We start from the raw sequence: 22,141 nt of genomic DNA, 5'->3' as shown, positions 1-22,141 counted from the left end.
TTTAAGTGGGTATTGTCATACATTGTATAACAACAACAATCTTTTATTGTCACAAGCATGAAGTTACTGTGAAAAGCCCCTCGTCGCCACATTTCGGTGCCTGTTCGGGTAAGCTGGTATGGGAATTGAACCCGTGCTGCTGGCCTTGTTCTGCATCACAAACCAGCTAACTAGCCCACTGAGCTAAACCAGCCAGTTATGAATAGTATTAGAGAAAAGCAAACATGCTAAATATCCAACAAAAATTCAAGTAAGCTTGGACAGGGCACCATTGTCAATCAGCACTTAAAATAGTTCTGACATTATGGGGTGGACTCTTCGCACCCCGAAATCGCATTTGTCGACGGGGCGGAGAATCCAGTTTCGCACATGAAATCGGGCTCAGGGCTGGTTCCGCGATTCTCCGCCCCTGAAAAGCGGTGTACTCAGGGAGTATCCCCCCCCCCCAGCCCTGGTAGGGCCTCCCCCACCCCAGACAGCACGGCCAGTGTCTGGGCCGGCAGCCCGCAATCACTCCACTCTATTTCCTACCTCCTCTCTCTCTTGCTCAGCAGCCACGCAAGCAAGCTGCCTGCCTGCAATTTTTGAAACCACAAGTGAAACGCGCCAACAGGAACTCGGCCCATCAGCAGCGGTGAATTGCGTAGGCTCTGGAGGATAGAGGATGAGGCCCACTGATGATATGCTAATGGTATTTAAACGCTGGGCGAGCAATGCATTTACACCATTTTCGGGGTGCCGGAGGATCCCGATTTGGCGTCACACTGGCGCCAACGCGATTTTGCCGTCGGAGGCTATTCTCCACCCAATCGTGTTTCGTGATTTTGGTATTGGCCAATGGTGAATCCCGCCCTCCATTCTCCTGCTGTAAGTGAATTGCCCAGAATTCCTCAAATTTATGCATAATGAGGATTACAAGGGATTCTGTTCTGAATTTTGAGCGGGCGGCCCGATATTGAGGTTTGGCGGCTGGCCCCCTCTCCCCACACCACAAATCCTTCCGGGTCACAACCCCCACAACACGCATGCAAGAGGGTAACCCAATCCCCTACTGAACCCCCATAGACCCCCATCAGAGACCCCTATCAGAGACTCCCATCACTACTCCATCAGATTCCCCACCAGAGACTCCTCCAAGGGACCCCATTCAGAGATCCCCAATATTAGCGATCCCCCCCATTAGAGTCCCTCCATATCAGAGACTCCCCATCAGAGATCCTTACTCATATCAGAGAGCCCACCCCCACCATAACCACCCCTGCCTGCAAGCTGAAGAGCAGCCCAAGCAGAAATAGTGAAACATCACTGCTTTTTTACTTACCTGTCCCTTTCACCTGTTCCCTCAGACAGAGTTATAGAAAACAGCAGCTGTTACTTTATGGAAAGCCAAAATCATTCCACAAGGCTTTAAACTCCCTCAGATCCTTTGATCTGCGAAGCATCTCTTCACTTTCAAAGATAAGTAGCTTTTAGTAGGCTGTAATTAACAGGGTGACAACCTCCAGACAGCCAGGTGTCTGGATTATTTATTTTAATTTCCCTTCATGCTTGAATACATTTAATATACCCTGCTGATGTATTTGATGTGGGAAGTGTCTCTGATATGGGGGTCTCTGATATGGGGGGCCTCTGATTGGGGTCTGATGGGGGGTCTGAAGGGGGTCTCTGATGGAGGTCTCTGGTGGGTGGATCTGATGGGGGTCTCTGGTAGGGTGGCCTGTTGGGGGTTTCTGATGGGTGGGCTTGATGGGTGTCTCTGATGTGGAGTTTAATGGGGGTGCTGGGGGTGGGCATGATTTGTGTTGTGGGCAGGAGGGGTCCTCCAATGGACTTTGGGGTCACCTGTGTTAAATACTTACCCACTTGGCTCACCATAAGTTACACTGCATCAGGGCCACACTAGCAAATATTTGCACCAATCCCCGCCTGTGTGAATTCTTGCCAAGAGAGCCAGAGCATCACAGAGGCATGTAGAATCCGGTGTCCAGCCCATTAATAGGATGCAAATAGGTTCAAATGATACATTGGCATCCTTCCACTGGCACAGGGCAAGAATCTCAATGCCACTGCCAGCGGAGGATTGGAGCATCACAACGGCGCCAATTCCGTTTTTTTCCTGATGCGAGATTTTCTGCCGCATCAGGAACTTCCCTACCAGCAGTTTCTGTGTAAAATATTAGGCAGGGGAATGCCAATGAATGTTATTTATATGGACTCCCAGAAGGCATAAAGTTATAGTCCCTGGAGTTGAAAGCAAATTATTACATGATTAGGAAATTGGTTGAGCAGCAGGAGACATGGAATAGGAATAATGGCCAAGTGTTCTAATTGGCAGGATGTAACCAGTGGCGTCCTGCAGGGATCTGTGTTGGGGGTTCAACTAATCACCATACTGCTAAATGGCTCAGATGTTGGGATGAAAATTTGCCATTGACACAAAGGTAAATGTCATTGTAAGGGGAACAAATGAAAGCATAAAATTACAAAGATATATTAAGGAAATGGGTAAAACTAAAGCAACTGAATTTTAATGTAAGCAAATGTAAGATCATCCATTTGGACCTTTATAAAAAGGATAAAATGGCACTTTCTAAATGTGGAAAGGTTGGGAATAGTTGAGGTCCAAAGACATTGGTTGTCCAGGTACAAAGGTCATTAAATGTCATGATCAAGTACAGAAAATAATCAAAAGAGAAAAGGAGGAATTTCTTCTCTCGGATGGTAGTAAATCTTTGGAATTCTTTACTGCAGAGGGCTGCAGAGGCTGGACGGTTAAGTATTTCAAGGCTGAGGTAGTGAGGGAATCATAAGTTATGAGGATAAAGTGGGGACCTGATGTTGAGGATTATCCTATCAGGTCAGTCATGATCAAATCGAATGGGAGCAGACTTGATGCGCTGAAGGCCTACTTCTGTTCCTACGTCCTATGATCTGACGGTGTTAGGGAGTGAGATGAATGAGTTTTGCTGTGTACAGAGAACCACTGTGATCTCTGTTATAAAGCATTATACTGCAAAATGAAGGGTGCAGACAACAGCATTTTTGATGACTTCAAGTTGACAGTGTAGAATGTTGGAGACTGGCCAGAAGTGCATTGGAATAGTCAAGTCCAGCATGAGGAAAAGCTTGAATCAGGGTTTCAGCAACATGTGAGTTGAGGTAGGGATGAAGTTGCGTAATGTTTTGGAGATGGAAAAAGGCAGTCTTTTGAGGAATAGAAACAAATGAACCACCTGTCCCCATTGTAAATAGAATGCAGTTTGATGTGGATAGTTTAATTACAACTTGACACACAGAATGCAGGAGATACAAACGTTTGAGAACACGCACGGACAGTCTCAAAAACAGCTTCTTCCCCGCTGTTATCAGACTCCTAAACGACCCTCTTATGGACTGACCTCATTAACATTACACCCCTGTATACTTCACTCGATACCGGTGTTATGTAGTTACATTGTGTACTTTGTGTTGCCCGATTATGTATTTTCTTTTCATGTACTTAATGATCGGTTGAGCTGCTCACAGAAAAATGCTTTTCACTGTACCTTGGACAATAAACAAGTCCAAACAAATCCAAATCCAAATGAGCCCAAGTGCTCAGAGTTCCATATTTCCGAACATATTTACTAATTATGTCAGTGCACTGAATGCTTCCAGAGATTTTTTACTTGTTTGCTCTGAAGGTAATTTAAATTAACAAATGCACAGATTCTTATAATATTAAGTCACAATCTTATGAAGAAGATGCTATGGTTATTCACTGAAAGGCAACCAGATATTGACTGGAATTTATGACCTGCTGACTTTCAGGCATATCAGCCAGCAACAATCAACTCAAGACTCATTTAATGACCATAACCTAAAAACCCACAACTTAACCTAATTAAATTTTGCCCACATCATGCTGTTTCTTTTCTACACCTATAAATCAGTATAAATTTTAATGGTGATTCATTATTTGGTCATTCGGCGAGGAACTGGGAACTTAAAGAAATAACTGACTGCCAGTAAAAGATTCCGATATACAGACCTATAACCATCACACATTTACCAACCATGATTGTGGGGAAATGTGTTGATAGTTATCATGTATTCATTTGTTAAATAATGCAAGATACATTTTAATAGTGTGGTAACGGACAAAATATAAATATAATTTCAGGATATATTGAGCCAGAAAAACAGAATAATATTTGAGGGAAATTCACATACCAGGATGAAAATGTGAATTATATGAATAGTTGTGTTCAGACTGGAAGGGGATACACAGTAGCATTTCCCACGTTTCAGTGCTTGACCACTACTGTTTTGGCTGTGCATTAATAAAGTCAACTTGGAGATACAAGGCATGGTTCCAAAGTTTGAAGTATACCAAGGCCCAGGAGATGGGGTAGGCAGACCATCATGACCTGGGGCTAGTAGAATGGGGGGCTCAGGCTCCACATTTTGAACAGGGTTTCTTGTCACCCAGAAGGACCAACTTTAAAAAACTGGAACTGAGAGTTCTTTTAAAAGCCAGTCTCTCAGTGTCAATTTCACTGAGTTGCTGCGCTGTTACTTCTGACCTTTTGGCAGCTTCGTGGGATCGTTTTTATGAAATATGCACCAGAAATATAAAGCTGCCCGAAAGTCAACAGCAGCGCAGCAACTATCAAGAGAGTGTTCTTGCTTTGAAAATAGTAAATAAAATCCCTACAATTTTCAAACTAATTGGATGCTGTACGTTTGGATTTTCAAAAAGTATTTATTTAAGGGATGTGGACTTCATTGACTGGGCCAATATTTATTGCCCATTTCTAATTGTCCTTGAGAAGGTGGTGGTTAGCTGCCTTCTTGAATTGCTGCAGCCCATGAGGTATTTGGGAGGGAGTGCCAGGATTTAGACCCAGCAACAGTGAAGGGAAGGCAATATTTCCAAGTCAGGATGGTGAGAGGCTTTAAGGGGAACTTGCTGTCCTTGTCCTTCTTCATGGTAGAGGTTTGGAAGGTACTGTCAAAGCTACCTTGTTGAGTGGATGTTGGAGGTGGTAGATGGGGTGCCAATGCATTTGCCCACTCAGTCAACTTGGCCAAATCACACTGAAGAATCTCTGTATCCCCCTCACAGCTCACCCTCCCACCCAGCTTTATGTCATCTACTTTGTCCTGGATGGTGTCGAACTTCTTGACTGTTGATGGAGCTGCATTCATTCAGGCAAGTGGAGAGTATTTCATCAAACTCCTGACTTGTTCCTTGTAGATGGTGGGCAGGTTCTAGGGAGTCAGGAGATGATTTACTCACACAGGATTCCTAGCCTCTGGCCTGGTCTTGTAACCGCAGTATTTATATGGCTGGTCCAATTCAGTTTCTGGTCAATGTTAACCCACATGATGTTGCTAGTGAAGGATTCAAAAATGGTAACACCATTGCATATCAAGGGGCAATGGTTAGATTCTCTCTTGCTAGAGATGGTCATTAATTAGCAGTTGTGTGACATGAATGTTACTTACTACTTGCCAGCCCAAGCCTGGATATTGTCCAGGTCTTGCAGTATTTGAACATTGCGCAATCAGTTGGAGGTGGACGGGGTTTGGAGAGAAGGGGTTGGAAGATTGTTGGGGAGGAGGCTGCGGGGAGAGAGAGTTAGAGGGAGTGAGGGGAGGTTGGGGTTGGAGGCAGGTTGGGGAAAAGGGGACAGGTGGTTGGGGAGAAGGTTGGAGGTGGGTTGGTGGATGGGAGGGGTGAGTTGGGAATTTGGGGGGGGGGGGTTGGCAGGGGTGTAGTAAACTTTTGCTGTTCTCCGTCCATAGCAAGACACCCTTCCTCAGATAAGGAGACATAAACTGCAGGCAATGGGCTGGATCCTCTGATTCCCCAGCTGGGGACTGTTTGTTGGCAGTGAGGTTCTAACCTCCTGCTGTTTGTCAATGGAATTTCCCATTGAAACAACCCCACACCGCCGCGAAGCCCGCTGGCGGGGTGCGCTGCTAGCAGGAAAATTGAATCCCGATGACTGGAGAATTCAGGCCAATATTTCAGATCAGGGGTGAAATTCTCTGCAGACCGTCGTAACGCCGATTTCCGGTGAGCAAAATTGGAGTAGATGACTCCGGCGTGGGGGGCTTCTTTTAGGCGGCGATTCTCCGTTCCCGGAGGGGCCAGCAGCTGACTGACGCGATACGCGTCAGTTTCACCAGCTGCGGAAGTGGTGAGACCCGGCGTTTTTTGGAGGAGGAGGAGGAGAGAGACTGACCCGGCGTTTGGGGGGGGGGGGGGGAGGAGGAGAGAGACAGACCCGGCATTTGGGGGGGGGAGGAGAGAGACAGGCCCGGCATTTGGGGGGGGGGTTCCGGCATTTGGGGGGGGGGGGGGTTGCGGCATCGGGGGGGTTGCGGCATCGGGGGGGGGGGGGGGGGTTTGCGGCAATCGGGGGGGGGTTGCGGCATCGGGGGGGGCATCGTGGGGGGGTTGCGGCATCGGGGGGGGTTGCGGCAATCGGGGGGGGGTGCGGCATCGGGGGGGGGGTTTGGGGGCAGCGGCGTGCAGAGAGGGGGGGCGACGGATGCCCGGGGCCAACGCACTGTTGCCCCCCCCTCTGTACGCCGCTGCCCCCTACCCCAACCACCACCCCCTCACCACCCCACCTCCCTCCAACGCCCCTACCCCCCTCCCCACCACCACTACCCCCCTCCCCACCACCCCTACCCCCCTCCCCACCACCCCTACCCCCCTCCCCACCACCCCTACCCCCCTCCAACGCCGCCCCCCCCATCTCTCGCAACGCCGCAACCCCCCCCCCCCCTCACGCCGGGTCACCCCCCCCCAACGCCGGTACCCACACCCCGTCCCCCTCCCTCTGAAGGCCGGTACCCACACCCACCACTCTCTCCTCCTCCCCCCCTTCCTTCCTCCTCCCCCCCACTTCTTCCTCCTCCCCCTTCCTTCCTCCGTCCCCCCTCCTTCTTCCTCCCCCCCTTCCTTCCTCCTCCCCCCCTCGTTCCTCCTCCCCCCCTTCCTTCCTCCTCCCCCCCTTCCTTCCTCCGTCCCCCCTCCTTCCTCCTCCCCCCCTTCCTTCCTCCTCCCCCCCTTCTTCCTCCTCCCCCCCTTCCTTCCTCCGTCCCCCCTCCTTCCTCCTCCCCCCCTTCCTTCCTCCGTTAGTGGGGGGGGGGTGCGGCGTTAGTGGGGGGTGGGGGGGGTGCGGCATTGGAGGGGGGTAGGGGTGGTGAAGGGGGTAGGGGTGGTGAGGGGAGGGGGTTGGGGTAGGGGCAGCTGCGTGCAGAGGGGGGGCGACGGTGCGTTGGCCCCGGGCATCCGTTGCCCCCCTCCTCTGCACGCCGCTGCCCCCAAACCCCCCCCGATGCCGCAAACCCCCCGATGCCGCAAACCCCCCGATGCCGCAACCCACCCCCGATGCCGCAAACCCCCCCGATACCGCAACCCACCCCCCCCGATGCCGCAACCCACCCCCCCCGATGCCGCAACCCACCCCCCCGATGCCGCAACCCACCCGATGCCGCAACCCACCCCCCCCCCCGGCACTGAACGGCGTCAACCATCTTCAATGGTTGACGCCGTTTTAAAGCAACTGTGATTTTCGCCGACGTGACCCGTGGCCACGTCGGCGGGACTTCGGCCCATCCGGGCCGGAGATTTGTGGAAACTGAAAAAAAAATGAAATCCCGCCGGCGCCAGCTGTTTTCAGAGGCTGCCGGCGGGATTTGCACAGCGCCGGTTTTTGGCCGGTCAGAGATTTAAAAACCCTGCGGGAGCGGGAATAACGCCGCTGCCGGCCGATTCTCCGACCCTGCGTGGGGTCGGAGAATTTCGCCCATAGTCTCACCAATGCCCTGTAGAACTGCAGCAAGACATCACTGTTCCTGTACTTGAATCCTCTCGCTATGAAGGCAAACATACCATTTGTCTGCCTCACCGTCTGCTGCACCTGCATACTTACTTTCAGTAACTGATGAATGAGAACAGCCAGGTCTCATTGCACACCCTCCTCTCTCAATTTATAGTCATTCAGATAATAATCTGCCTTCCTGTTTTTGCTACCAAAGCAGCTAACCTCACATTTATCCACATAATATTGCATCTGCCATGCATTTTCCCACTCAGTCAACTTGTCCAAATCACACTGAAGCACCTCTGCATCCCCTTCACAGCTCACCCTCCCACCCAGCTTTATGTCATCTGCAAATTTGGAGGTATTACATTAAGTTCTTGCATCTAAATCATTAATATATTGTGAATAGCTGGGGTCCTAGCACTGATCCTACCAGTCACTGCCTGCCATTTGGAAAAATACCTGTTTATTCCTGCTCTTTATTTCTCATCTTCAACTAGTTTTCTGTCCATATTATTGCAAGTGCTGTGCTATCAAATATTTTATAATGACCTGTAGCATTTTGCCCATTACCGATGTCAGGAAGACTGGTCTATAATTCCCTGTATTCTCTCTATCTCCCTTTTTAAACAGTGGGGTTACATTAGCTACCTTCGAACCCATAGAAACTGCTCCAGAGTATATAAAATCTTGGAAGATGACCACCAATGCATCCACTATTTCTAGGGCCACTTCCTTAAGTACTCTGGGATGTAGATTATTAGGCCTTGGTGCAAGGAACTTGTTAAATCCTTGACTGTTTCATGTTTCAGTTTTTAATCCCTGTCCCTGACACCTTGCAGTTCTCATTTTAACCTGTTGATGTTAGTCAATTTGGTCAAACTGAAAACATCTTGGGCCTAATGTACTGACCCAGATCCCCCCTTGATGCTCTGTGGCACTGTGATATAATTTTGATGGACGGCAAGCAATCAATCAGTGTATCTGAACTGGGACATCTCCTGTTCTTGCTTGCAATTGATGGATTTTTTCAGAAAATTCTGGAACAGAAGGCAGTCTCCATTTTGTTTCAGTTCTGTGAAATCCTAGGAAGCAGGACACAGCTAGTCTAAGCTCTCTCCATCAGCTCCCGGCCAGATGATTTGAATGCTTCCAGCCAGCTTGGGGAAGTAACTTCAGCCTTAAATGTCTCCAGCCAAGTCGGGTGAAACTGTAAAAGCTGTTTGAAAGGCCTGGTGATTTAAATGCTCCCAGGTAGCCTGTGAAAGTGACCTCTGAGAGGAACTGTGGGAAAGTAGACATTTCCATCCTTATTAAGAACTGTGAAGCCAGTGCTCTAAATCCTCTCTCCTCTGTTGGATTCTTTCTGAGGATTCAGAACAAGCAGAGGGATTGTTTAAAAGTCCACTTAAAACCCTCATGCTGAGAACTGTAGTTTTAACCCAGTGAGGTTGGCAGTCCATCTGGTGGACACAGGCTAGGATTGCACCATCGTTGGAGGGGGAATTCTCCATGTGAAGACGCTGATTGTTAAAAGTGAAAGTGACTTACCAGAGAACAATCTACAGCCTGCAGGTCTTTGTTGACATTGCCCATTAGAAAACGTCTGACTACAAAGATAGCTACCTCGGCAGCAGAGTACCATCTCATGCTTTTTAATACCTGTTATTTTCAATCCTACTCTCACTGTATGTTTGTCTTTTGTGTGTCTGGGTAGAGGGTGGGACGGTGTTTGGGAAATAGATTAGCAGACCATTGTTCCACTCTTACCACTATCTATTCATCTTTTTCTCTTGTTCTAAATAAATAGTGCTTTGTAATGTTTTACTTACAAATCTGGTATCTGTAACTCATTGGAGCAGTCAAGGGTCAAAGATCTCAGGAAAATACACAAATTATTGGTTAATTCACTTATGTTGGGACACCGGGGCCTGTGGGCCTGGAACTGACCGTGCATTCGCCCAGGGGATTTAATGGCCAACAATCTCATCAGTTTTCCCAACACCATTTCCCGACTAATACTAATTTCCTTCAGTTCCTCCCTCCCAATAAACCCTGGGAGTGATGCTCCGGTACCCCAGCTGAGTGTTTCTCGACCATGCACCATTGGCTGGCGGCAGGATTCTATATTCCTGCTATTTGTCAATGGGATTTCCCATTGTAACAACGCACCCCCCCACCACCGGTAAACCCACGGACGGGCATGTGCTGCCGGCGGGAAAAGTGAATTGCAACAACCAGAGAATTCCGGCCCCTGTGTTCCTCAACATTCTGGTACAATTGTGTCCTCCTTTGTGAAGACATAATCGAATGTATTTAGTTGGTCAGCCACTTCTTTGTTTCCCATTATAAATCCTTGTTTCTGACTGTAAGTGCCCGACATTTGTCTCAACCAATCTCTTTCTCTTTACATACCTGTAAAATCATTTACAGTAAGTTCTGATGTTCTCGAAAGCTGACTCTTGCACTCTATTTTTCCTTTATTAATTGTCCTCCTTTGCTGAATTCCAAACTGCTCTCAATCCTCAGGTCTGCCTTTTATCTATGCTTCTCCTCGGATTTCGTACCATCTCTAATTTACCTTGTAAGCCATGGTTTGGCCACCTTTTATTTTTGCGCCAGACAGGAATGAACAATTGTTGCAGTTCACCCATGTGCTCTTTGAATGTTTGCCATTGCCTATCCACCATCATTCCTTTAAGTAACATTCCCCAATCCATCATAGACAACTGGCACCTCATACCATCGTAGTTTCCTTCATGTAGATTCAGGACCCTAGTCTCAGAATCAGCTTCGGCATTCTCCATCTTGATGAAGAATTCTATCATATTATGGTCACCTACCCCCAAGGAGCCTCACAAAACTAGATTGCCAATTATTCTCATTGCACAATACCCAGTCTAGGATGGTCTGCTGGTTCGAGGATTTGTTGAGGAGGTTGAAGTGTTGGCGTCAACATACTTTCACACAAATTGGTACGCTCTACCTTCACTCTAGCAGTGTAATACAAGATGGAAAAAAGCACTTTGTTTTCTGTGGACAGCTCAATGTGGTCAGCCAACTTTATACAATGCAGCACAATGATGGGTTCATTGGGGAACATTTATGGGGCTGGATTCTCCATTTCTGAGACTACCTGCGCAGAATTCGTGGAGTTCCATGACAACAAAACTGGCACCGCACCTGACCAATTCCATTGCTGTTAAATGGCTCCACTGGCACCACGTGGAACACAATCGATTCAATTAAAACGGTGTGGGATTCGCCGGTTTCGCGACTGACTCTCAGGAGGTTGACAAGCTGCAGCCACATATACGTACTTCAATCCCCACATACACCAACCCAGTTAACAAGATGGCAGTAAGACCCGTGGCCCCACGTTTTGTGGACGCAGAGCTTGAGACCCTCCTGGACGCCATGGAGGAGAGGCGGATGATCCTGTACCCCGGCCCGGGAAGGAGGCTGCCTGCCACCGGCATTCACCGTCCCTGGGTGCAGGTGGCAGAGGCAGTCAGCGGCGCGGGCAACACCATCCAGACCAGCCAGCAGCGCCGAAAAAAACTACACGACCCCCAAACCATCTTCACCCTCACACCACTCCTCCACCACACCACATCATCCTCACCCTAAACCACTCCCATACCCTCACCGTACACCACCCTCACCCCCACCCTCACCACCCCCAACCCCACCAACACGTTCACACCCACCACTCCCCCGGTCGGCGATCTAATCATGCGTCTTGTCTTGTACCTTACAGGAGCAGCTGGAGAATGGGCGGGTCCATCCAGTGTGGTCTCCCCCCACCAGCCAGAGCCACTGTGCCGAGCAGCGACGACAGCAGCTTGGATGCCAACCCTCTGCCCGACACTCAGGAGACCCTGTAGCTCAAGTTGGAGGATGACATTGACTTTCCTTCACAGCTGTCTCTAACACCCTCCACCAACCCAGAGATACTCACCTCGGTTGGGCACTTTAATGAAGAGGCTCTTGGGACACTCTCTGGTGCGCACCGCACAGCTGATTCGGTACAGCAGGTGGACGTAGGAATAACCGACTGCAGATGGTCGGAGAGCAGGCCGACCCCAGGAACTGACGGGTTTCGAGCTTCTGGAATGGGCTGTCCCATCCATAGGGGAGATGTAGTCGCAGAGCCGGGGATTACAGGAGGGGTTGTTGGCGAGCATTCAGTACCTGCAGACACAGTTGGAGGAGTCAAACCGTGTGCAGCAACAGGAGGTGATGCCGACCATGCGTGCCACCCAGGACAACACTGCAGGGTGGCGTCTGTGGTTGAGTCATTAAGGGCGATGATTTTGGCTATGGATCAGCGTGTCTAAGGCCTGGGGCATTCTGTGCAGGCACTGGCCATGGCCCAACACGGGGTTGCCGGAAATTGCAGTGGCGCTCTTTAGCGTGGCCCAGTCACAGCAGGTCACGGCTGGGAACGTTGGCAGTATTGCCCAGGCACTGGCCAATCTGGCACAAACGCAGAGGAAGGTGGCGCAGTCCCATATGGTGATGACACCAGAGAGTGTCCCAGGAGCCTTACTGGCTGATGTGACACAAACCCAGAAGGTGGTGGCACAGTTGCAGCGTGATGTGGTGCAGGCCCAGATGTAGATGGTCCACTCCCTGTGCTCCATGGCCGGGAATGTGCAGGCCCTAATAGTGACCAGAGTTGGTGCCAGGTGGACGGGATGGCTCCACTTGCAGTCCCATTTCATGGAGTAGCCCGGGGGCCATTGGGCACCCCAAGGGAGGAGGAGGTGATGGGGCCTATGGCGATGACTCATGCAGCGGAGGTGCTGGAACACTGCATCACCTCGGACTCCCCCCACCTCCTGTTCCTGGTTATCTGGTGGGCAGCAGGTGTACCCTGCCACTCGGGATACCTGAGCAGCCGTTGGACCTATCCAGACTTGGTCGCCTCAAAAGATGCCCCACAATGGGTACCTAGATCACAGGGCAGGAATCACAGAAGTTCGCCTCCACTCCTGCTATATTGTCTGGGGACCAGCTAGCTGTAGTGCTAAGGCCCGTAAGGCCAGAACGTAAGACACCAGTTAAGTTGGCAAGGCGGCAGGCCACAGTTTAGTTATAGGGGTTAGGGCACATTTCTGTATATATTTGTTCACATTAAACACATTTTACCACTGTTTCAACCTGCCTCAGTGCTCTGTGAGATGGGTGTGAGGACTGGGTTGGTCTGGGCTGGCCAGAGAGAGGGTGCGGGGAGGGAATGGGTGGATATTGTGGGTGGCCTGTGCTCCAGACCCTTCCCTGCACCCCTTGACCGTCCCCACCACCGTCACCCCAAGGATCCAATGGCACCATGTGATGGAATGGCCAGCTTGCATGCAGGGATCACTCAGGTGGATTGTAGAAAGTGCTACCGTGGGCAGGAGTCAGATGTTGCCATACGATGCGGTGCAACAGAGCTCATCACAAAGGGGGTTGTCATCAACCTCCATCCCATGGACCAGGCCCACTGTTACTGCCAACCCTGAGCCCCCACCCTGTAGTGCGAAAGGTATGTATCGCGTAGCGGGTGCAGGTGGGTGATGCAGGGGGAAGGGGTGTGTGATGTGATATCCATGCCCCTGGCCAGTCTGCCCACACTCTGAGTTGGAGAAACTGGAGGTGATTTCAGCGCCCGGTGTGCGTTGGCCCTGGCACACACACACATGTCGTGCAGCCTACTGTGCCTGCCCAGGCGCCATGTCCTGCCCATCCTCCCCCTCCTCCACATCCTCCTCATCGGTGGAGGCCTGGTATTTATCATTCTCCTCCAGCACATGGCCCCTCTGCTGCGCGATGTTGTGGAGGACACAGCAGGCCACCATGATGCGGGCTACACTCTCAGCATCATACTGGAGAGCCATTCCACAGTGGTCCAGGCATCTGGAGCGCATCTTCAGGAGGCTAAAACATCGCTTGATCACGGACCTGGTCACTGCATGGGTGTCATTATAGTGGGTCTCTGCGTCGGCCTGTGGCCTCCGGATTGGTGTCATCAGCCAGGACCGCAGCGGATAATCTCTGTCATCCAGGAGTCAACCTCCTCATCGAGGGTGGGGGGCGGGGCACTGCTGCTCCTCAAACTTGTCAGGAATAGTCGAGTGTGCCAGGATGAAGGCGTCATGCACACTGCCTGGGTTTCGGGCTCAGATGTGTATGATCCGCAGCTGATGGTCACATATCAGCTGCAAGTTCATCGAGTGGAACCCCTTTTGGTTTGTGTAGAGCAGCCTGTCATCTGCAGGTGCTCGCAGGGTGACATGCATCCCGTCGATCACCCCCTCGACCCGGGGCATCCCATTGATGGAAGCGAAACCCGCTGCCCGGGCATCCTGGTGGAATAGGTCCACATTGAAGTGGATGTATTGAGTCTCAGAGAGTATGCCGCGCCGATTATCCACCACTGGAGGCCATTGCCAGAGGTCCGCCCCGCTATTTTTCACCCAATTGGAGGGCGGGGGGGGGGGCCTCATTCGGGACTGGGGTATTTTTGAGCGGGCGGTCCAAGTCGGGTTCGCAGGCGATCAGGGGCACTATTTCCACGGTCCATGTCCATGGTCTGAGTCCGCCATGAAGCACGGCACGGCCGCTGGAAGTGCGGGGGGCTATATCGGCAGCTGGAGCAACAGAATGGATGATGCGCCACAAGTGGAACTTAACAAAGCTGGTGGAGGAGGCCAGGGAAGATCTTCAGAGGTGGGATACATTGTAATTGACGTTGGTGGGGAGGATCCAAGTAATAAAGATGAATATTCTGCTGAGGTTCCTGTTCATTTTCCAGACACTCCCGATCTTTGAACCAAAGGCCTTTTTTTGTAAAGTTACATGATTATTTCGGATTTTATATGGACGGGGAAGGTGCCAAGGGTAGGGTGGACCCTGCTACAGAGGTAGAGGGGAGGGGGGTTGGCGTTTCAGAACCTGCTTCATTATTATTGGGCGGCGAATGTGGAAAAGGTGCAGTGATGGTGGGAAGGAGAGTGGGCAGAATTGGTGAGGATGGAGGAGGAATCTTGTGGGGGGTCCAATTTGAGGGCTATGGTGACGGCAGTATTGCCAATGGTGCTGAGTAGGTATTCAGGGAGCCCAGTGGTGCAGTCCACAGTGAGGATTTGGAACCAGTTGAGGAGGCATTTTGGAATGGAGTGGATGTCGGTGTTAACGCCGTTGTGTGACAATCACAGGTTTGAGCTGGCGGGGAGGGGGAGGGGGTGTGTGGCTGGTCAAGGTGAGGCATTTGTACCTGGCGGATAGGTTTGGCAGTCTGGAGGAGCTGAGGGAGAGGGTACAGCTCCCGAGAGAGAGTGAGTTTAGGTATCTGCAGGTAAGGGACCTTACACGAACGGTTTGGAAGGAGTTCCCCAGGTTGCCTGCTGGAGTGACTGCTGCTTCCGGATGTGGAAGGGGAAGGTAGAATTGGAGACAGAGAGATGGTTGGGAGAACAGGGACGTGAGCGGATGGTGAAGATCAAGGAACAATTATTTTATCTTTTCCAGCCGCAGGAAATCATACAGGTATGGAGTAAGGCACTGTGCAGGGTTAACGCGACCTCCTCGTGTGTAAGGATGGGCCTGATACAGTTCAAGGTCATAAATCATAGAATAGAATCCACAGTGCAGAATGACGCCATTCGGCCCATCGAGTCCGCACGGCCCTTAGAAAGAGCACCCCACCCAAGCCCACACCTCCACCCCATCCCATCCCTGTAACCCAGTAACCCCACCTCACCTTTTTTTGATACTAGGGGCAATTTAGCATGTTCAATCCACCTAACCTGCACATTTTTGGACTGTGGGAGGAAACCGGAGCACCCGGAGGAAACCCACGCAGACACGGGGAGAACATGCAGACTCTGCACAGTCACCCAGCAGGGAATCGAACCTGGGACCCTGGAGCTGTGAAGCAAATGTGAAAGCCACTGTGCTACGGTGCTGCCCATACGGTACACAGGTCGTACACAGGGTACATATGGCTCGGGCAAGAAAGAATGTTTTTTTCCAGGGGACGGCAGATGAGTGTTAGAGGTGGTGGAGTGTTCGCGGCCCTAGCAAAGATAGTGGGGGAGGAGGTGGACCCTGATCCAGTGTTCTTCAAACTTTTTTTCCGGGGACACATTTTTACCAACCGGCCAAACTTCGGGACCCAACCCGGCCGACTTTCGCAACCCACGCCGGCCGACCTGCACGACCCACCATTTTCTCTTGCCTTGGGCGGCATTCTCCCCTACCCGGCGGGGCGGGGGGTCCCGGCGTAGGGGAGTGGCGCCAACCACTCCGCCGTCGGGCCTCCCCAAAAGGTGCGGAGTGCTCCGCACCTTTAGGGGCTAGGCCCGCTCTGGAGTGGATGGCACCACGCCGACTGGCGGCAAAACCGGCACCAGCGGCCTTTCAGGCCCGCCGCACGGCACCGGGGCTGGCTGAAAGGCCTTCGCCCGTTCGCGCATGCGCCGGTGGTGACGTCAGCGGCAGCTGGGGGATTCTCTTCTGCCACCGCCATGGCGGAGGCCGTGGTGGCGGCGGAAGAGAAAGAGTGCCCCCACGTCACTGGCCCGCCCGGCGATCGGTGGGCCCCAATCGCGGGCCTGGCCACTGTGGGGGCGCTCCCTGGGGTACGATTACCCCGCGCCCCCCCCCAGGACCCCGGGGGCCTGCCCGCGCCGCAGATCCCGCCACCACCAGAGGTGGTTCAAACCTTGGCGGCGGGAGGGGCCTCCTAGCGGCGGGACTTCGGCCCATCGCGGGACCCATCCCGGAGAAAGAAGCGGGGGGGGGGTGTCAACGAGAGCAGGGGGGGGGGAGGAGAACTGGTGGTATGAGTAGTAGTGAGAGAAAGAAAAAAATGTATCCTTGGCTTCCCACTGGCCCAGACATTTAACAACAGTACATAGTGTCCATACAAAGGTCCATGGTGGTGTTGAAAGTTAAATGGACTCGATCAGCCTTTTCGTTGCCCGTGACGTCCTGGTAGACCGCCGCAGTGGAGTTGGTGACGCTGGCTCAGCCGATGGTGGTGGTTCCGCTGATGTCCTGGAGTCCGGAAGCGATGGTCCTTGAACAGTCTCCGTAACCCGGGCTGGTGGTGGAGATGCCATGGATGGGGGAGGGGTGGCCTGGGTGGGGCGCTGGGGGAAAAAGAACAGGGGGGGGGTCTGTGGTGAAGGGGGTGAGGGCCGCATGCCGGCGGGTGCCAGGTCCCGGAGGGAGACCGTGTCCTGCCGACCGTCAGGGTACTCCACGTACGCATACTGCGGGTTAGCGTGGAGTAACTGGACTTGTTCCACCAACGGGTCGGACTTGTGCACCCGCACATGCTTCCGGAGCAAGATGGGTCTGGGGGCGGCCAGCCACGTCGGGAGAGGGGATCCGGAGGACGACTTCCTGGGGAAAACAAGAAGGCGTTCATGAGGTGTCTGATTAGTTGTGGTACAGAAGAGTGAGCGGATAGAATGTAGGGCATCGGGGATCACCTCTTGCCATCGGGAAATAGGGAGATCTCTGGACCGGAGGGCCAGTAGTATGGTCTTCCAGATGGTACCATTCTCCCGCTCGACCTGTCCGTTACCCCGAGGGTTATAGTTGGTCGTCCTGCTAGAGGCAATGCCCCTGTTGAGCAGGAATTGACGCAGCTCGTTGCTCATAAATGAGGACCCCCGATTGCTGTGTATGTACGCGGGGTAGCCAAACAGGGAGAAGATGGAGAGGAGGGCCTTAACGACGGTCGATGTGGTCATGTCGGGGCAGGGAATGGCGAAGGGGAAGTGGGAGTATTCATCGATTACCGTCAGGAAGTAAATGTTGCGGTTGCTAGAGGGAAGGGGCCCCTTGAAGTCAATGCTGAGACGTTCGAAGGGGCGGGATGCTTTGATCAGGTGTGCGCGCTCGGGGCGGTAGAAGTGCGGTTTGCACTCTGCGCAGATGTGGCAGTCACGAGTTACTGTCCTGACTTCCTCGATGGAGAAGGGCAGGTTGCGGGCCTTTATGAAATGGTAGAAACGGGTCACCCCTGGATGGCAGAGGTCCGCGTGGAGGGAGCGGAGGCGGTCTATCTGCGTGCTGGCGCAGGTACCGCGGGACAGGGCATCAGGAGGCTCATTGAGCTTCCCAGGACGATACAAGATATCATAGTTGTACGTGGACAACTCGATCCGCCACCGTAAGATCTTGTCGTTCTTAATCTTGCCCCTCTGTGCATTATCGAACATGAAGGCCATTGACCGTTGGTCTGTGAGGACATTGACCAATGTCGCACAGCTTCGACTATGGCCTGGGCTTCCTTTCCCACAGAGGAGTGGCGGAGTTCGGAAGCCTGGAGGGTTCTGGAGAAGAAGGCCACGGGTCTGCCCGCTTGGTTCAGGGTGGCCGCCAGAGCTACTTCTGATGCGTCGCACTCGACCTGGAAGGGGAGGGACTCGTCGATGGCGCGCATTGTGGCCTTTGCGATGTCTGCTTTGATGCGGCTAAAGGCCTGGCAGGCCTCTGATGACGGCGGGAAGGTCGTGGACTGAATGAGGGGACGGGCCTTGTCGGCGTAATTGGGAACCCATTGGGCATAGTATGCGAAGAAACCCAGGCAGCGTTTGAGGGATTTGAGGGTATTGGGGAGAGGGAGTTCCATCAGGGGGCGCATGCGTTCGGGGTTGGGGCCTATCACTCCGTTATGCACTACGTAGCCGAGGATGGCTAGACGGTCGGTGCTAAACACTGTCTGTGCGGAGTCTGCACATCCTCCCCGTGTGTGCGTGGGTTTCCTCCGGGTGCTCCGGTTTCCTCCCACAGTCCAAAGATGTGCAGGTTAGGTGGATTGGCCATGAAAAATTGCCCTTAGTGTCCAAAATTGCCCTTAGTGTTGGGTGGGGTTACTGGTTTATGGGGATAGGGTGGAGGTGTTGACCTTGGGTAGGGTGCTCTTTCCAAGAGCCGGTGCAGACTCGATGGGCTGAATGGCCTCCTTCTGCACTGTATATTCTATGATATAAACACGCACTTATCCTTATTGTAAGTGAGGTTAAGGAGTTTTGCGGTTTGGAGAAATTTTCGGAGGTTGGTGTCAAGGTCCTGTTGGTCGTGGCCGCAGATGGTGACATTATCGAGGTTCGGGAAGGTAGCCTGTAATCCGTACTTGTCGACCATTCGGTCCATCTCCCGTTGGAAGACCGAGGCCCCATTTGTGACACCGAATGGAACCCTGAGGAAGTGGTAGAGGCGCCCATCAGCCTCGAACGCGGTGTACTTGCGGTCACTCACGAGGATGGGGAGCTGGTGATAGGCGGACTTGAGGTCCACAGTGGAGAAGACTTTGTATTTCGCAATCTCGTTTACCATGGCGAAAATACGGGGGAGAGGATACGCGTCCAGTTGCGTAAACCGGTTGATGGTCTGGCTATAAACGATGACCATCCGGTTTGTGTCCCCAGTCCGGACCACCAGCACTTGGGCTCGCCAGGGACTGTTGCTGCCCTCGATGACCCCTTCCTTCAGCAACCTCAGGACCTCGGACCTGATGAAGGTCCGGTCCTGGGCGTTGTACCGTCTGCTCCGGGTCGCGACGGGTTTGCAATCGGGGGTGAGATTAGCAAACAAGGAGGGAGGGTCCACTTTGAGGGACGCGAGGCTGCAGACAATGAGGGGGGGTATAGGGCCGCCGAATTGGAACGTCAAGCTCTGCAGGTTGCACTGGAAGTCCAGTCCTAGGAGTGCCGGTGCGCAAAGGTTAGGGAGGACAAGTAGTTTATAATTTTAAAAAACCTTCCCTTGGACCGTGAGGTCCGCGATGCAGCAGCCGGTGATGCGGACGGAGTGCGAACCTGATGCTAACCCTATTTTGTGTTTTACAGGATGGACAGAGAGCACGCAGCGTCTTACCGTGTCGGGGTGTACAAAGCTTTCCGTGCTCCCGGAGTCCAGTAGGCAGCCCGTCTCGTGGCCGTTGAGATGGATCAGCGTTGTTTTGGTGAGCGTGCGTGGTCGTGACTGGTCGAGCTGAATGGCCGCGAGCCGTGGAGAAGATCCATCGTCGTAGTCGTCGTCGGCCGAGTAGGTGCTGGCAGGACCTTGTGTGTCAGTTCAGGATGGCGGCGCCCAGGATCCGCACGTGGAGTCGGTGTACCAAGATGGCGGTGCCCAGGACCCGCACGATGAGTCGGTGCCCCAAGATGGCGGCGCCCAGGACCCGCACGTGGAGTCGGGGCCACAAGATGGCGGTGCCCAGGACCCGCATGGTTGCTGGGGGCGGGGTTAGCGGTGCCGGCGGGCCGATCGGAGCGGCTGAGAGCGGGGGCAGAGAGGCGCACAGGCCGGGCGCAGGGGCCCGGGGGCAGGGGGGGAGAGATTTGCACGGTGCGCTGGAAGGGCCCGGAAAGGCCCGGAGGGGGGGATCCCCGGTCGCTGCGCGGTACAGCAGCAACCGTTTTGGCCTGGCAGACCGACGAAAAATGGCCCTTCTTCCCGCAGCTCTTACAGCGGGCGGAGCGGGCCGGGCAGCGCGGGTGAGGGTGTTTGGCGATCCCACAGAAATAGCAGCGGGGCCCCGCGGACTTGTCGGGGCGTCCCACGGTGCAGGCCTGAGGGGGGTCGGGAGCGGCGGATGGCGGTGGGGAAGCGTGCCAGGAGGCCCAGGGCGCTGCAGAGCGGCTGGGGACATAGGCGCGGGCGGTTAAGTCGGCGACCTCCAGGGAGGTGGAGAGAGTCCGTGCCTCAGTTAGGCTGAGGTCGTCCTTTTCCAGCATCCGCTGGCGGATAGCGGCAGACTGCATCCCAGCCACGTAAGCATCTCTAATCAAAAGTTCCATGTGCTCAGTGGCTGAAACTTGGAGACAGGTGCAATTCCTCCCCAGGACAGCGAGGGCCTGGTAAAAATCGTCTAAGGACTCACCGGGGAGCTGTTGTCTGGTAGCCAGCAGATGTCGGGCGAACACCCTGTTTACCGGCTTAAGAAACTGTCCTTTCAGCTTATCCATGGCTGCATCGTAATCTTTTTCTTCCCCTATCATCGCGTAGGCCGCCATGCCCACGCTGGAGTAGAGAATATGAAGCTTCTGTGCCATGGTGGGGGGGCTGCTTGCGGACACCAGGTAGCCATCGAAACACGCCAGCCAATGTTTGAAGATTTCCGATGCGTTCTGAGTTTGCGTGCTCATGCGGAGGCATTCGGGCTTGATCCGGAACTCCATCTTCAAAATTCTAGCTGATTAAATTGATGTAACATCAATCGAACGCGAGACGAGTTGCTGTACAAAAGTATGGCTTTAATCAGCTCGATGTTAGCCCTGCGGTCGATTACAGTAAATGGACGACCGCTGGGAGTACTGGGTATTTATACCCCGCCCTGGAGGCGGGGTTAACTCAGTCTCTCGACCAATCGGGGAGTCGTCACATGACTGGTCTCAACCAATCGGTCGAGAGGCACATGACCGACCAGCGCCAATGGTAAGCCGGTGTTCTGCACCAATGGCAGGCAGCTATGCTAAGCATACCACCACAGTTCCCCGGACGGTACAGCAGGAGTGGAGATGGCCTGCTGTGATTCCCGCCCTGTGATCTGGGTCCGCATTGTCAGGCGTCTTCTGGGGCGACCGGGCCTGGGTGGGCCCTGCTGCTGCTTGGGTGTCCCAGGTGACGTGGTGCTGCCCTGTTCTGCCTGCTGCCCACCAGATGCACCAGGACAAGAGGAGGCGGGGGGGGGGGGGGGGGGGGTAGTCTGAGGTGCTGCGCCAATTTTGCTGTCGTGGAAGTCCACAAATCCTGATCTGACATCAACACTAAGTCTCAGAAACAAAGAATCCTGCCCAGTATTTTTCTTCAAAATCTTTTTTATCTACACTGTAGTATATTCTAAGTTTGTAGGTAACTGCTCTCTCTCTTGTATGAACTGTTCCATCTTCTCAGCTGATATCACCGTTATATATGGTACACATCACTATCTCATTACTATAAGAACAATGCAGCACAGGAACAGGCCCTTCGGCCCTCCGGTAACTATGAACCCATGACTCTATGCACACTGCATTCTCAGTGTAAGTGAATGAATGGAACCTTTAATATTCTTCTACGAAAATTGCTTTTAATCAGCACTTAAGTAGTAAACCTGATGGTAACCATTTTAGCACCTTCAAGAAAATTCAGATTATGGTAATCAGCAATTAAGGTCACAATTGCAGGCTAAAACCAGACCTTCAAACAAGTGTGTTTTATTAGTACACCGGTATCTGTGTTGTCCCTTTCACCAAAATAACCCCCTAAAATATGCTTTCTGCACCTTTATCTGAATTGAGCATTAATTAGAATGTTTCAGCCAG

The sequence above is a fragment of the Scyliorhinus canicula genome, chromosome 8 (assembly GCF_902713615.1).
Source record: "Scyliorhinus canicula chromosome 8, sScyCan1.1, whole genome shotgun sequence".
NCBI lineage: Eukaryota > Metazoa > Chordata > Chondrichthyes > Carcharhiniformes > Scyliorhinidae > Scyliorhinus > Scyliorhinus canicula.
The sequence above is the reverse complement of the archived record's forward strand: the minus strand, read 5'-3'. Positions refer to the sequence as shown.